This window comes from Stigmatopora nigra, chromosome 13, assembly GCF_051989575.1.
Source record: "Stigmatopora nigra isolate UIUO_SnigA chromosome 13, RoL_Snig_1.1, whole genome shotgun sequence".
In the NCBI taxonomy this organism is placed as follows: Eukaryota; Metazoa; Chordata; class Actinopteri; order Syngnathiformes; family Syngnathidae; genus Stigmatopora; species Stigmatopora nigra.
The window spans coordinates 2698091-2712456 of record NC_135520.1 but is presented as its reverse complement, the minus strand read 5'-3'; the positions used below and the strand labels follow the sequence as shown (position 1 = coordinate 2712456).

General features: G+C 35.0%; 1 protein-coding gene across 2 annotated transcripts in view; it reads right to left on the bottom strand.

Annotated features, from left to right (window-relative positions):
• Window positions 1-8216, bottom strand: part of LOC144206826 (uncharacterized) — a 58825-nt gene extending 50609 nt beyond the window's left edge. For both annotated transcript variants that reach the window (XR_013328443.1, XM_077732002.1), the window contains exons 1-3: window positions 7962-8216; window positions 7231-7361; window positions 6296-6525 (exon numbers count right to left, since the gene is read on the bottom strand). The gene's annotated coding sequence lies outside the window, so the exon portion shown is untranslated. The remainder of the gene's footprint in view (window positions 1-6295; window positions 6526-7230; window positions 7362-7961) is intronic.
• Window positions 8217-14366: the final 6150 nt, after the last annotated feature.

Genomic DNA, 14366 nt, shown 5'->3' with positions numbered 1-14366 from the left:
GAAAAACTATATATTGTGGTGTAAAACCCAAGAGAAGCTTTCATTTCCTCACATTTATGGCAAAGACATGCTTAAGTAGACTTGGCTTTATTATTAAACCCACAGGTCACTTTTAAATTGTATGCACATTAATTGGTTTTATTCCAACTAATGAGTCCTGCTATATATTTAACTGAAGGTGAGGAATTTTTATGACCTTCAGCAAACTTTTGATCAGGTGCTGAGGCTGTTGGGGGTAAAATGACTTACAGTATAAAATTATACGATGGCTTGATTTTCACCTCTCACTAGAAATTCTCATAAGGAGCGGCCTTTTACTTTGGAGGGCTATTTTAAGCCTAAAAAGGGACCTATTTTTAGGCACAGACAGCTTAGAAAATTGAATACATTTGCAAAATTAAACTAAATTAAATTAAATTGAACTATAAAACTACTTACAAATTTCATCCGTCCCAGAAGTGTATTTATAACATGAATTTTTCATGAGTTGAGACACATTTTAGATGATGCTTCCCTAATTTGTTCCACAGTCTTCATTTTACAACAAACTAAATTATTTTAAAATGACCACAGTGTGTCAATTTTGAATGAAAATGTGAGAAGCACACAAAAGAAAGCAAAAAAAAAAGATAATTACTTCTTAAAAAGGTATTAAGATGAAACGCCCATCTATATAAAAATATATTCTATTATTTTGACATGAAAATGTTTGGCAACTGAGAAAACATACACACACATGCATATAAAAACTATCTATTTCAACAAAATTAACTTTTTAAGGTAAAACTTAAAAAATAAGGAATAAAAAGGTTAAAGTACACTAGAAAAAAACTGTTAGTACTGCAGAAAAAGTATCCTAGGCAATGGGAGGCCACTAGAGAGCAACTCTATCATGCTAAATTCAAAATAAAATATAGAATATTGCAAGAATACGTATATTTCTATTGGGGGGATGTTGGAATTTTTTAAGAAATCTTTTGTATCAAAAGACAAAATTATCTCCATTGAGGCATTTTGTAACCTGAATAGTTTGTTGGAGAAGATGTTCTTCAGGAGGTTTTTGCACATTTTTGATGTATTTTACTCAAGAAAAGTACTACGAGTTGTATCTCCGCAAAATCCAATCTATCAAATGTAGCTCTTCACTAGCTCTAAGATATCCTATGGAAGAAAATATCCTTTGAAATGCACTTCTCATCTGTGCTGGTTATCAGACACAGATGAGTGAAGGATCAGTCAAACCTTGTCAATTCAACTTCAAGGCATCTCATCGCTCATAATGATAGTTATAATTACTTCCAAGATGCTGGATTACACACCAAAAAAATCCATTCACAAAATCTGACAGCCACATCGTAGATAGATGTCGTCTTTAAAGCCATTTCCAACCGTCCCGAGCCACTTCGACATTTACCCGCAAAGCCACAGGCAAGAAAAGATGAGTCAGGATAGTAATGCATCACTGACGGTGGACAAAGCTGCAACAAGTGACTCCAGCACACACTAACGCCACATTTTTACCACACCAACCCTGCATTGAAAGTCCACAGAAAACCAAAATCTATGTGAAAATAATCGAGAAAACTCCCATTACAGATGATTAGAACATAGAGTCCCTATGTCATAACTTAGTAGCATAGTTTTTAACAGCAAAAGCAGTTCTCCCGAGGGTCTCAGCTGTTATTTCGCTTTTCTAGAAGAGCCCCTGTTCATTGTGCATCTTGTCTTTTTTGCATGGAAGGCTGGCAGTTTAATCAGGTGTCGAACAGCCAGACAAACCGTGCCGTTGAACACACGCGATTCTGCGCACATGCTGGAAATGCCTCCGTGGGTCATGGGTATTTATTGATGACATCTGGTGTGGGTTAAAAGGCCCGCAGAATGTACAAGTACATATGGAAGTCTCTTTTCACAGCAGAATGACGATGGCCAATGTGTGTGTTTTCATGTTAGCTCACATAGATTCTAAACGTGCACTTTTTAACACATGGAGAGTGACGGGCATATGTTGACATTTAACAGAATTCATTCAGTGCTGTCGTGTTGTGTTTTTTTAACCCCTACTATTAATACTTGGTGGCATTTTTTTTTATAATCTCCTAAGCATGCGGGGTTGTTTTAATAATGGAAGCATAGGGGGATTACCTAGTTGTTTTTACAAGCTCAGTTTTGAGACTTTTTTAGATTATTTGGAGTATTCCGCCATCACTTTCACTGTTCAGGAAGAGCAAAGTCCGTCCAATGGTATTATTTAGAGAAATTTGTGATAAGTTGATAAGGGATTAAATCATAACAGAAATGCAGATATATTGTGTGTTGCATAATAGAAGAATAGCATATGTTTTGCAAGCAGTTCCAGATGAAATGACACCTTTCAGTGTAAGAATGTGTTAGGTTCTTTTCATAGTAGTGAGATAATGGAGATGAAGGATTAAATGTTCATATCTGGATGTCATTATCTTGACCGTATGACCCAGGAAGTAAAGAGAAATGATCTTAATATGATTCGGGAAATTCACATGCAATTGCATCATGGAGAAAATATGAATAAGAGTATACGGAAACACTAGAATAAAGTATTAAAAGTAGTAATCAGATAACACGAAGGAACGATCATACGAGTACAAAGAAATACAAAATACTTAAAGTTTTTAAAAAAATACTGTGCAGAATTAACAGCAGATTAAAGGGCATTATTTTTAAGGACAAAATCTGCAATAACCAATAACATTTCTTATTTATTATATTACTTAATTCCTTTTATTATTTAAAATGAACATATTTTTCCAATCCCACAAGTCAATAATACACCGCCACTCATTAAATCAATAATCTATATTCCTTTACTCCCATTTATCAAAACCCTAATGAATATATAAAACCAAAAAACACACTATAATGGCATATTTCAAAGAAATGACTTTAAAAAAAAAAGCCCCAAGCTGTTAAGCAGCCATGAAATTTCCCCGTGAGTTTTGGAAGGGCAATTAACAGCGAGGATGTGTTCATCCTAGTGCAGGGTTCCCCGCTGTTATTGAACTTGTGACCCTCATCCCTGAGGGACATCTTCAGACAAAGATAGAGGGCAGCAGTGAGATTTAGACGTGCTTGTGGAACCTGTGTGGTCTCTAGTCCAATACACACACACACACACACACACACGTACATACACACATATGCCTGTCCAAGCCTTGGCTGAAACTTAGCCCTGATTCATAGCGAGTGTTCCAGGAGGAGAATACCCAACAGTGTTGTAGCGAACACTCTGCAGCTCATTCAGAGTGGGAAGCACAAAGAAATAAAGCTGTCCAAATAGTCAAACCCCAAATGATGAGGATGACATATAAATGGACTATTTTGAAAAGGAAGTCGGAGCTCAAATATATGTATCGTTAACGCTATAAAAATGAAAAATCAAGACATGTGCTACCATTGGAATCCTTCATCATAAAATGTTATGTTTGTCAGAAATGATTTTTTTCATTTAATATTTAAAATATATGCAATTTTTTTGCTTTTATTATTTAACTTAGTCTATATTTTCATTTACCATATTTTGCATAGTATAAGTGGTACTTTTATGTAGTTTGGGTGGACATATTGGAAAAAAACAGTCTACTTTGTCTATTATTGTTTATTTTCTTACTACTCTGAAATGTTTTTTTCTGATTTTTGATAAATTAATAAAAAAAATTCACTCCAAAAAATGCAACATATATTTTTTACATTTCATTTTGCATTCTTCAGCTACTGCGACTTATACTCCAGTGTGCCTCCGTCTAAAAATACGATAAATGTGTTGAACATTATAGCGAATATGTATCCGAAAAAAACGACATAACTTAATAGTTGTTTCCAGAAAAATGTGGTCAGATAGTCTCTTCCAAAAAGCTGTAGCGTCATTTTGATTTGCTAGAAATAACATAATGAATGATTTATTAATGTGGGCCATATTGAATTGCTGTTTGTGGTTTACGATCATTATATTTTCAATCCTTCTGGAACTTTTTCAACGTTGGATCTGATGATGGCGTGTTAGTCTCTTGGGAACTGTTGCTACACAACTGCTGTCTGGGAAGATAATAAAAGCGTCCACTTTACGCCGAGCACCAACGACCAGGAAATGTTCCCTCGTCATTTTGTGAACGCGGAACACGCCCAGACTCTTAGCAGATATTTAAGTCTTATGAAAAACAGCTTTGCAGTTTCACCAAAAACGACTCAGAGCTGGGCATCATTTACCCGATGAATGAAGACAGATGAAATGGATTAGGTTAGATGTCCTTGGAGAGAACAAAAAAAAAAACCCAAAAGAAAAACCAGGGTCTCACTTCAGAGTTGGGGAAAATATGACAACATGGCACTGACCACTCTACATTCCCAACAGATGTCAAGATCATCTTTTTTAAAGTATATCTGTTTGCAGTGAAGGATCTAACTTTTGTGTTCCAATGAAGTGTGTACTGATTTGGGGTGTCTACAATAAACAGCTATAAGCGACCAATCAATACACTATTAAAAATAAATAAAAGGAAAAACAATTATCATAAAATACTTGGGCCGGTCCATTTTAGATATAATATTTGATTTTTTTTTAAATAAATAGATTAAAAGAACTGGAATAAAATCCCTGCATAATTTATAGATCTAAAACAATATTTATTTTAGCTTTTTTTTATATTTTTAGATTTTACAAAATATCTTTTCAACTAAAAACACAGAAAATGGAATAAAAAATGACAATTATTGATTTAAATGGGGGGAAATCATGAAATGTAATATACATCCATACTCTTCATTTTAATTTGATCCAAAAACAGAAAGTCAGCACTCATGATTTACTTGCCCGGGCCACACAAAATGATGCGGCGGACCAGATTTAGCCCCCGGGCCGCCACTTTGACACTTAAAAAATTATTCTATACCATAAATTTCAAAATACGTTTATAGACTGTTTTAACAAGCACGTTTAATCTTGCATTTAATTTGGACATGTAATCGGCCTTGATGTTGTTAACATCCCACACAATGTCTTTGTGTTTTACCCTCAAGAGCCACCATACAATTGAAAGGTGAGTACGAAAAAGTCTCCAATATTGCCGACCTGCCACCCAAGTGGATGTCTCCCACTTTGACATTCCTCCCTCCACTGCTTCTAGTCAATGAGCCCCCATGTAGGAAAAACCCTGCACAATCAGTTGAACCACAGCCCAACGCGATGAGATGAGATTGGGGGAAAAAGCACATTTTGGCACTTTAGGAAAAGAATGTTGATGGTAATTAGGATAAAACCTATGCTTTCTCTTGCGTGCCTGTTTTTCTCTTCATTATTTTAATTGCAGTATGCAGTTTATGTGCACTGTTGTGAAGAACAACATCCCTTCATCTCAAAGAACAAACATACAATGAAGTTTCTGATTATTACAGAGGACTTGAAATGACTTGAAAGTTAGAGGGGTTACACCAAAGTTTTTTCAGGGGCACAATTTAGCAACCAGTGGAAAATAAAGGTCATGATGATGTGCTGACAAATGGAGCCACAATATACAGATGGAAAAATACAGTGGTACCTCTACTTAAAAAATATTCAGGTTACAAAATTCTATTTGAGAACATTTTGTGCCAAGATATGAAACTAAAAACCCCCAAAACATAAATTAACTGTGCATTTAGATAAAGTTGATCTCCCAAAGCATCCCTGGCCTCCCATTGGCCGGGTATAAAGCATCTCCATGATGCTTTTTGTGTAGCCTCGACTACCATTCATCATCATAGAGTTCTAAAACTGTGTTTGCTATGCAATTTTATTCTTTATTTTTTAGTTTGGTTTGTTAACTTCATTTTAAAGTGTTTTTCCATCCTCAAACTTTCATGTTTTGATTGTTTTTCATCCTTATTTTTCTCTATTTTCTGCATTTCACACATCTTTTATACAAAAATTGATTCACTGCTCATTTTTAAAGGTCTTTCCTATAGTATATTGAGCACTGTGGAAACAAATTACAAATTTATTAATCCTGTCCTGTTACACTATGAACCATTTCATTAAATTAAATGACTACATTGAAATAAAGTCAAATATATTCAAGTTGAAATGAACCTATCCATCCCCCAAAAGACAGCAGGTAACCCTACACGATAACTTGACTTAAAATGCAAGACCCCCCTATCTGGCAAAGAGTGTTAATCTTCTCATCCTTTGACTCCGAGAGTAAACTGACAGATTCCAAGATATAAAAGAGCCACACTCACAATATTTAGCTAAGTGATTCGGGGAAAGAGGAAGGTTACTCACCTGATCTTTGGGAAGGGCTTTTGTGTGAGTGGACAGGTCAACAGCGTATCCATTTTCACTAGCGGATGGGAATGTGTTTGCTTAGCCTATCTCCGTTCTCAGTGTTTCATCCCAAATGACGGATACAGTCAGAGATCCGCAACAGAGCCTTTGCAAGTTGCCTTTGAAAGCTGCTGGCAATGCTTAGAATGATGCATTGGATGTGTAAAAGGTGCCCAAGTTTCTTTAACCTGAAACAAATGAGAATAGTATTGATCACGGCCCACAGAAGAAGCTTAAAATCAGAAATCCATTCGTTTGAAATTTTATGTTTTAATACAAGAGACAGACGTAAACAACTGAGAGGTCAAAACATGACATGTTCAATTTTCAATCCCAGTAAAAAACTTTTTTAAACATATTTTTATAAAATACTCCATTGTGATAAATTTTGAAATAGTTGTTCTGATTTTTATGATTTTTTTTGCTGTTGCAGGATATTTTTTGTGCTGCAAAATTGTAATTTTTTAAATAAAACTCAGAATTACTTTTGTTCAATCAAATTATTCACTACCATATATGCGTATCAAACCTATTTAATTATATCATGTTAAATATCCATTGACGTCAATAGACGTCCAATGCAATTTGAATAGGAAGTTAGGGGCGATTAGATAACTTTATTTATAACTTTTATTCATCCCGTATTTGGGAAATTACATTGTGGCAGTAGCAAAATTGAATAATCACTGTCAATCCTCCCAATCAAAATGAATTGGACGCTAACACTCAAATAACCTCTTTAAAAAATAATGTTTTCAAATGTAATTACAGTCTAGAAAATTTTACATTTCAATTTCACCCATGGCAGCTTTTTGATATTTGGAAAATGTGACCCTAATAGAAATCAGTTAGGACAACACCATAAGTTGAACTATTTAGTGAATAGAAGTTACCTGAGAAAGGCAGGTCAACACCTGTCACACCTGGTAAAGCTTTTCTCTCAGCAGCGTCTCATCTCCGCCTTTTCTTCTTCTTTATTTGGATAAGACCCTCTTCAATGGCTAGATGAGACACTTAATATGACCTAGGACAGACAAAGGATGTGTTCATTACAATACTGAACCCAACTATCTTTACATATCTATCTAAAAATAACCTGATGATTTTAGATTTTTAATTCAAACATTTATTGTTCCACTATGTGAACCACTGCTAACATAATCCATCTGAAAAACTCCTTCAGCCATGAAATGCATTCTGGGAAATGTGTCTCTGTTATTGTTGTACACTCAACTGTTGTACAGCAACTTAGTAAATTAAATTTCTGCAAAAAAACTATTATTTTTGTATGCATATTTTTATGTTACTTCACTAATGAATGCTCTTAATAATTTTAAACAACATTTTTGAAATAAAATTTAAATGTTATGATGCCTCAGAATAACATAACTCCTAGATATCACAGTTGCAAGGGAGGAAACTTATTTTAGAAAATATTATTAAACTGATTGACTGTTAGTTTTCCTAAAATATTACTAGATTTAGCTTGAAAATATTAAAGATATGTTGCAAAAAGTACATTCACATTTAAGTGTGCATGCATTTCCCCAATGCAAATGCACATGTAAACATAAAAATGCACATAAAGTAGCAGGAATTGTATTTATATATTTTTTAAACTTACCTTATAGTTGAGCATCTTGGTATATTTCCATTTTATTCAAATCAAGGTCCCCAAAATATTCCATAATAGTTTATTTTGCAGCCAAACAAATTAATACTTCTGCACAAATCTCATGTCTCACAAGGGCAAACATCTGATTACAGGCAGCTGCTGCTGATTTCAACAGAAACCTCATTGGCCAAAATGTTTGCCTCTGAATCAGTTGGAAACAACAAAAAAACTACAAAACTAGATTCCTGCAATGATATCTATGAGGATTACAGCAATAATTCACTTCATCAAAAGCACTTACATTCACTTTTTGATGTTAAGTATTAACAAATAGAGGCCTGGGTGTTAAAAACATAATATTCACGTTTGACAGCTTGTCAGCGCAGTGAATCGAGACTAATTACAGCCTTCAGGGAGCAAGAACGTACGACCTTATGTCTTATCACTCTAACATGACGGAATGAGACGTTTTCTTGCCAAGTCTCTCGAAATATCAGTCATGTGTGACAGCAGTCCCCAGACAGAGGCGGTGACTTTTTTTTATTTCGGATTTTAAAGTGAAATGACTGCATAAAATAGTTTTTTTTTCAACCTCACCAACTAGTAAATATTATTTACAGTATTAATGTAGTATTTTACAACTAGTCATATAGAACATGGTGTCCAGACTATGGTATTTGCAGCCTACTGTTTAAATTTTATTGGTCAGCAAATAAAATGATGGAAAAACAATTTAATATGGACCATAGAAGAAGCTTGAATTCAGCTTTCTTTATATTATACTTATCAGTTTTGAAAGAATTTGGATGTGTATTGCTAGTCAATGAGTTCATATTTTGTACTAATAAATTATATTCTAATACTATTTCACATTTTTTTAAAGAAGAAAGGAGAAGGATTTAAGTTTGCCCCTTGTAGCTTGGGTTTTGCGTGTCAAAGTGGTGGCCCGGGGGCCAAATCTGTCCCGCCGCAGCATTGTTTGTGGCCTGGGAAAGTAAATCATGATTGGCGACTCTTTGTTTTAGGATCAAATTCACATGAAGAGTATAGATGTATATTAAATTTCCTGATTTTCCCCCTTTTAAATCAATAATTGTCATTTTTTTAATCATTTTTTCAGTTTTTAGTTCAAAAATCATTTAGTAAAATCGAAAAATATATTTAAAAAAGCTCAATTAAACATTGTTTTAGATCTGTTAAAAAATGCACTATTCAAGGCTTTCAATTCACTTCTTTTAATCCATTTATTAAAAAAAAAAATCTAAATATTATATCTAAAATGGTCCAGCCCACTTGAAATCAAGTTGACGTTGCTTTAGATTTTTTTTAATGACATCTGTTGTAAATTGTGCCAAAAACTGAATTTAGCCCTTTCAAACTCACTTGCAGTGAAGCATGCTTTTACCTCAGGTGCCATCTCAGCCCAAGATCACACCAATCCAAAATAAGAGTCAGTATTCATACAGATAAATACTTCCCGAGGGGGGTCGTATAGTGGGTTTGCAGTTGTGGGAGTTGTTGAGTCAGGCCAAAATGCCTGATCGTTGCCAAGTTTTAAGATATTGTAGGTCCACTGCGAGCGCCGTCTCCGAGTGTGTGGCATTATGGAGGACATCCAGATGGTTAAGATGGAATTCTCTGATTGTTATTGAGAGTTGAACCCAACCGGTCTTGAAGCGATTGCTATCGTCCGGCGCTCCTTGAAGCACGCAGCTATTCATTAAAGATGCTTATCGTACTAGGCCGAGGTGAGAGACAGGTTTCCCAGGGCAAATCGCTCCATCGCATCTAAGTCCAAAAACCAAGGTGACGACGCTGTAAACAATAAAGACAATATTGTCCAGAGGTTTGTTAGGACGTCTGCCATCCATCGTTCTCAGAGTGATGAGATTGGTACCTTGGTGGGTCCTGACCTTACTGTATGTAGTTTAACCCTTGACCTTTCTTGGCATTCTGTGATGTGAAACCATCAACTACAAGTCAGGGGTAGGGAACCTATGGCTAAGGAGCCATATGTGGCTCTTTTGATGGGTGTATATGGCTCTCTGCCTTTTTAAATCATATTTTCTCTTCATTAGACTCTTCTGCATGCATTCTTTCATTGATACTCATTGATTAGCAACAGTGAAATCATGTTCTCAAAAGAATTCAGACTTTTTTTTACTTTCAAAGTGGGGAAATGAATAATAAATGCTCACATTTTTCATGGACTTTTACTTTTAAATTCTGAGTAGGGCTCTCAAGGAATAATGTTTGAAAATATGAATTGCAAATGGCTCTTTTCATCAAAAAGGTTCCCGACCCCTGAACTACCTCATCATAGAAACTAAATGGTAAGAAAAAACAAAAAAATTGGTGAGGTTGCATGCGCCCCTTCATAAATTGCACCCTAGATGGTCGCCCACATTGCCCATAAGAAAAACTGGCCCTGCATACAAGTAGAAACAACAAATACATCACATTAAATCACCAAATTATGTCCTTCATGATCATTTAATTATTACATTTTAGGTCATGAACATTTTTAAATCCAATGTTTTGGTGCAAATGTTGCATTTTGATTGATTAAGATACTTGGAGTTCCCCTCTCATTAATCTTACTGTGGCTTTGGAAGACAGGATGGATTATCAACTCAAACTTTCAGCCACTTGAGATGGCTACTGATGTTTAGGCTTTCAAGAAGAAGAAAGAGCAAGTCTCCATTCTTCAGGTGGCAAAAGCAGATGAGTGTAACCTAAGCATTGTGGAAACCTTCAGGGGAGCCTGTAGTACTATCTGGACAAACTAATATTTACTCCTGGACAGAGTAAACACACTCAATGACACGTGGGCTTTATTCAGGGGGCTCTGACATTGTTGATGGATTAACTTTAACTTTAAATCTTCATTTCCGTTTGATTTACTTAAAAAAGACTGCAAACAAGTTGAAATCAGGAAGAAGGCACTTATATACAGTGTAAAAATACTCTTAATGGTGGCTAATACTGAGTATGGCATCAAAACATCAATACTACACATCACTGATCAGCTGCTATACTTTTATTGAAACATATTAATGTGATGACAAACCTCCCACAAAGAAGAAGAAGAAGAAAAAAATCAGCAACCGCCTGTTTCTCCTTTTTTTTAAAGCCATGTTCAGAGAAATAAGAGATTTGCTGCAGTTCTAACATGAAAAAGGCCAAATAACGAGTTGGCTTAAAGGGTAACCACAGTGTGGTGAATCTGTGTTTGGGTCAGGTCTGCTTTGAATAAAAAACTGATTTGCCTTCTCTCCACTAAATTTAGTTTCCAAAATTACACACTCGGAAGAACATGGTAGGAATGTAGAAGGCCCGAAAAGGTCCTCACTAGTGGGTAATGAGAAACTTTATGTCCAGGAGTTTGGTCAAGAAGGCAAACACCTGCAATGATGCGAAATGGAGGGCTTCCTCCAAGAAATAAATAGGATTCTTGTGCACAAATTGCTTGCTTTTCTACATGAGGAGACAAAAAAGACCATGATATTACATTTAAATATGCAAATAGAGAACCATGGCATCCAAATTGAGTGTAAAGAAGTGAAGTTATTCAGCTATTTATTGCAAATTGTCTATGTTGTATTACAAACGAATGAATGCATGAATTATCAATCACAATGTTTGTATTGGAGTCGTTAAATGCTTTGTTTATAAAATTACTGTGTTGACATCATTAGCTTCTAAATCAAGGATGTTAAACTCAACTTGATTTTATGTGGGCCGGACCATTTTTGATATAATATTTTCATTTTTTTTTCATAAATGGATTAAAATAACTGGATTAAAAGCCCTGAATATCCATGTTTTTATAGATCTAAAACAATGTTTATTTTAGCTTTTTTCTATATATATTTTTAGATTTTACGAAATGATTTTTGAACTAAAAACACAGAAAAAATGCTTTAAAATTTACAATTATTGATTAAAAAGGGGGGAAATCAGAAAATGTAATATACATCTATACTCTTCATTTTAATTTCATCCTAAAACAGAAAGTCAGCACTCATGATTTACATTCCCGGGCCACACAAAATGATGCAGCGGGCCAGATTTAGCCCCCGGGCCGCCACTTTGATTCACTTTCATTCACTTTCATGCTATGTTTTGGCCATGCCAAATTAGCAGCCAGTGTCTGGGTCAATGCTACGCCACAGAGCGAAATACGTTCGCTCCTCCGCAACCCGGCTGCACGCTGTCGTCTTCAAAGTGTGGCCATTTTCTCGCTGGCTTTTGCACAAACTCTGATTATACTGTCAATGTGGGAAAAGCCAGACCGTTTTATGGCATCCCGGATGTTTCTGAAGTCAATAGGTCAGCTAAGTTTGTGTTTATTTAGACTCAACGTACCTTCAAATATGAGAGTTGATGTGGGTTGACTGCTTGGGTCTGGCTGGCGCTGTTGTCACAACCGGCTAAGGTGTGGCGGTAGCAGGGCGAAAGCTTGATTAATGATCTCGACTCTTGTTTGCCTTTTGCCTTTTGTTGTATTATCTCCTCGACTCACGACATAGTGGTGTAATTCAACGTTGATCCCACGGAATATCTCGAATATTAAACCCAAGCAAAAACAGGTTTCGCTAGCGGTTTTCAAGATTCAAATGTTCATATTTAGTGAGGTTTAAATGGCAATTTGTGTAATTAACTATATCAAAGATACTTAGAGTGATGAATGAATGTGAAATGGAAGGATATTGGTTCATTTGAATCTGCTTGAAGGATTTATTGACTAATCAATGAGAAAATTATTTCTGAATGAATTATGAATCAAAAACTGTTGAGAAACAGTGTTGACCTCAACATTTACAACATTGTTTATTGCTTTCTTCTATTTTTTTCATGTTATAAAGAATTTTGGTGGAAAAACTATTTTTAATTGATTTTTTAATTGATTTTTTACTCAAAAAATACATATTTTCCAAAATAGAGAGTAACTCTTCAACATTATCTCATATTTGGCAGTAAATATTAACTTATTTTGTTTCCAATGTATTTAATTCACAGAAAAATAACAAATATTCTTCTACTTCTGAACTCCCAAGTTTTCTGTCATTGATTCTAATCATAATTTACTCACCACTGGAACTTCTCGAGATAAAATATGAAATGATATGTTTCTGTTTGAAAAATCAAACTTCACGAACCGTTTTGGTTCTTGGAGCATCCGGTTGATGTGGTGAGCTCGCAGAACAAGTAGGAACATGGAGAAGACACATTCATCATCCTGCAGACTCCAGAGCTGCAATAGAAACGTCGGGGATAGTCGCAAAGAAAAGTAAATAGCAGATGAATTTTTGCATGGCAGACATATATACACACGGATTTACAAGATGATTCAGGAATGAGGAATCAATGGTGAACCCCTTTGCAAGCCACCTTGCATTATTTTTTGGTATTTTTTGCTATGGGCAATTTGGGTGACTGCCCAGGGCGCAATCCATGTAAGGGCGCATGAGATCCATATAAGTATTACTGCATCCAGTCTAAAATGGGACAATCATTGTTTTTTTCTCACTGTCAAATTTGTTTATAATATTGTTGATTTGGCAATACACAGAAGGCCAGAAAAATCCAGTTTTAGGTATATATATATATATATATATATATATATATATATATATATATATATATATATATATATATATATATATATATATATATATATATATATATATATATATATATATATATATATATATATATATATATATATATATATATATATATATATATATATATATATTTCTAAAGTTGTATTGGATCCCCACAATCTAGAATAATTTATGGTTACCATAAACAAAATGTTGAATATTACACTAGGCTTGACACCATGTTCCACTGTTGTACAGGTCTGGAAGCCGTTTCCATGGTGATTCCATTTATGTGAAACTTTAAGACAGAATGAAGTAGTGCTGACATTCAATGTGACGGCAAGCCAACTTCTGTCTTTTTCCGAGACGCGTCTCACCTGACCTGACCTGAACTGACTTGACGCTGCAGTCCCAGGTTGACCTCTACTTGATCGGAAGAAGAATCTGCACCCCCCATAGTTCAGCACAGTGGTATGCTCCCAGTGCACAACATCAGGTCAAAGGCATTGAGTTTTATACTGGAAAATTTGACCCACATCAACTGAAAAATGTACACGGGACGGATCATTTGAGTTTAATTGAAAGGCCCGTTCTTGCTTTTGATGACTGTACGCGGTCAGTTTGAAAATTCTATCCAATTACAGACGTCCATCATTTTGGTCAAAAGATAGATAGGCAGCTCTAATGTCCAATCCATCTGACATACTGGCTTTTTATGTTTAAGAACCATTTTTATGTTTAATAAGTTGTGTTTCAATTGTGTAAATGTAGTCTCTTCAGATAAATCATATTTTACTTGTTTAGG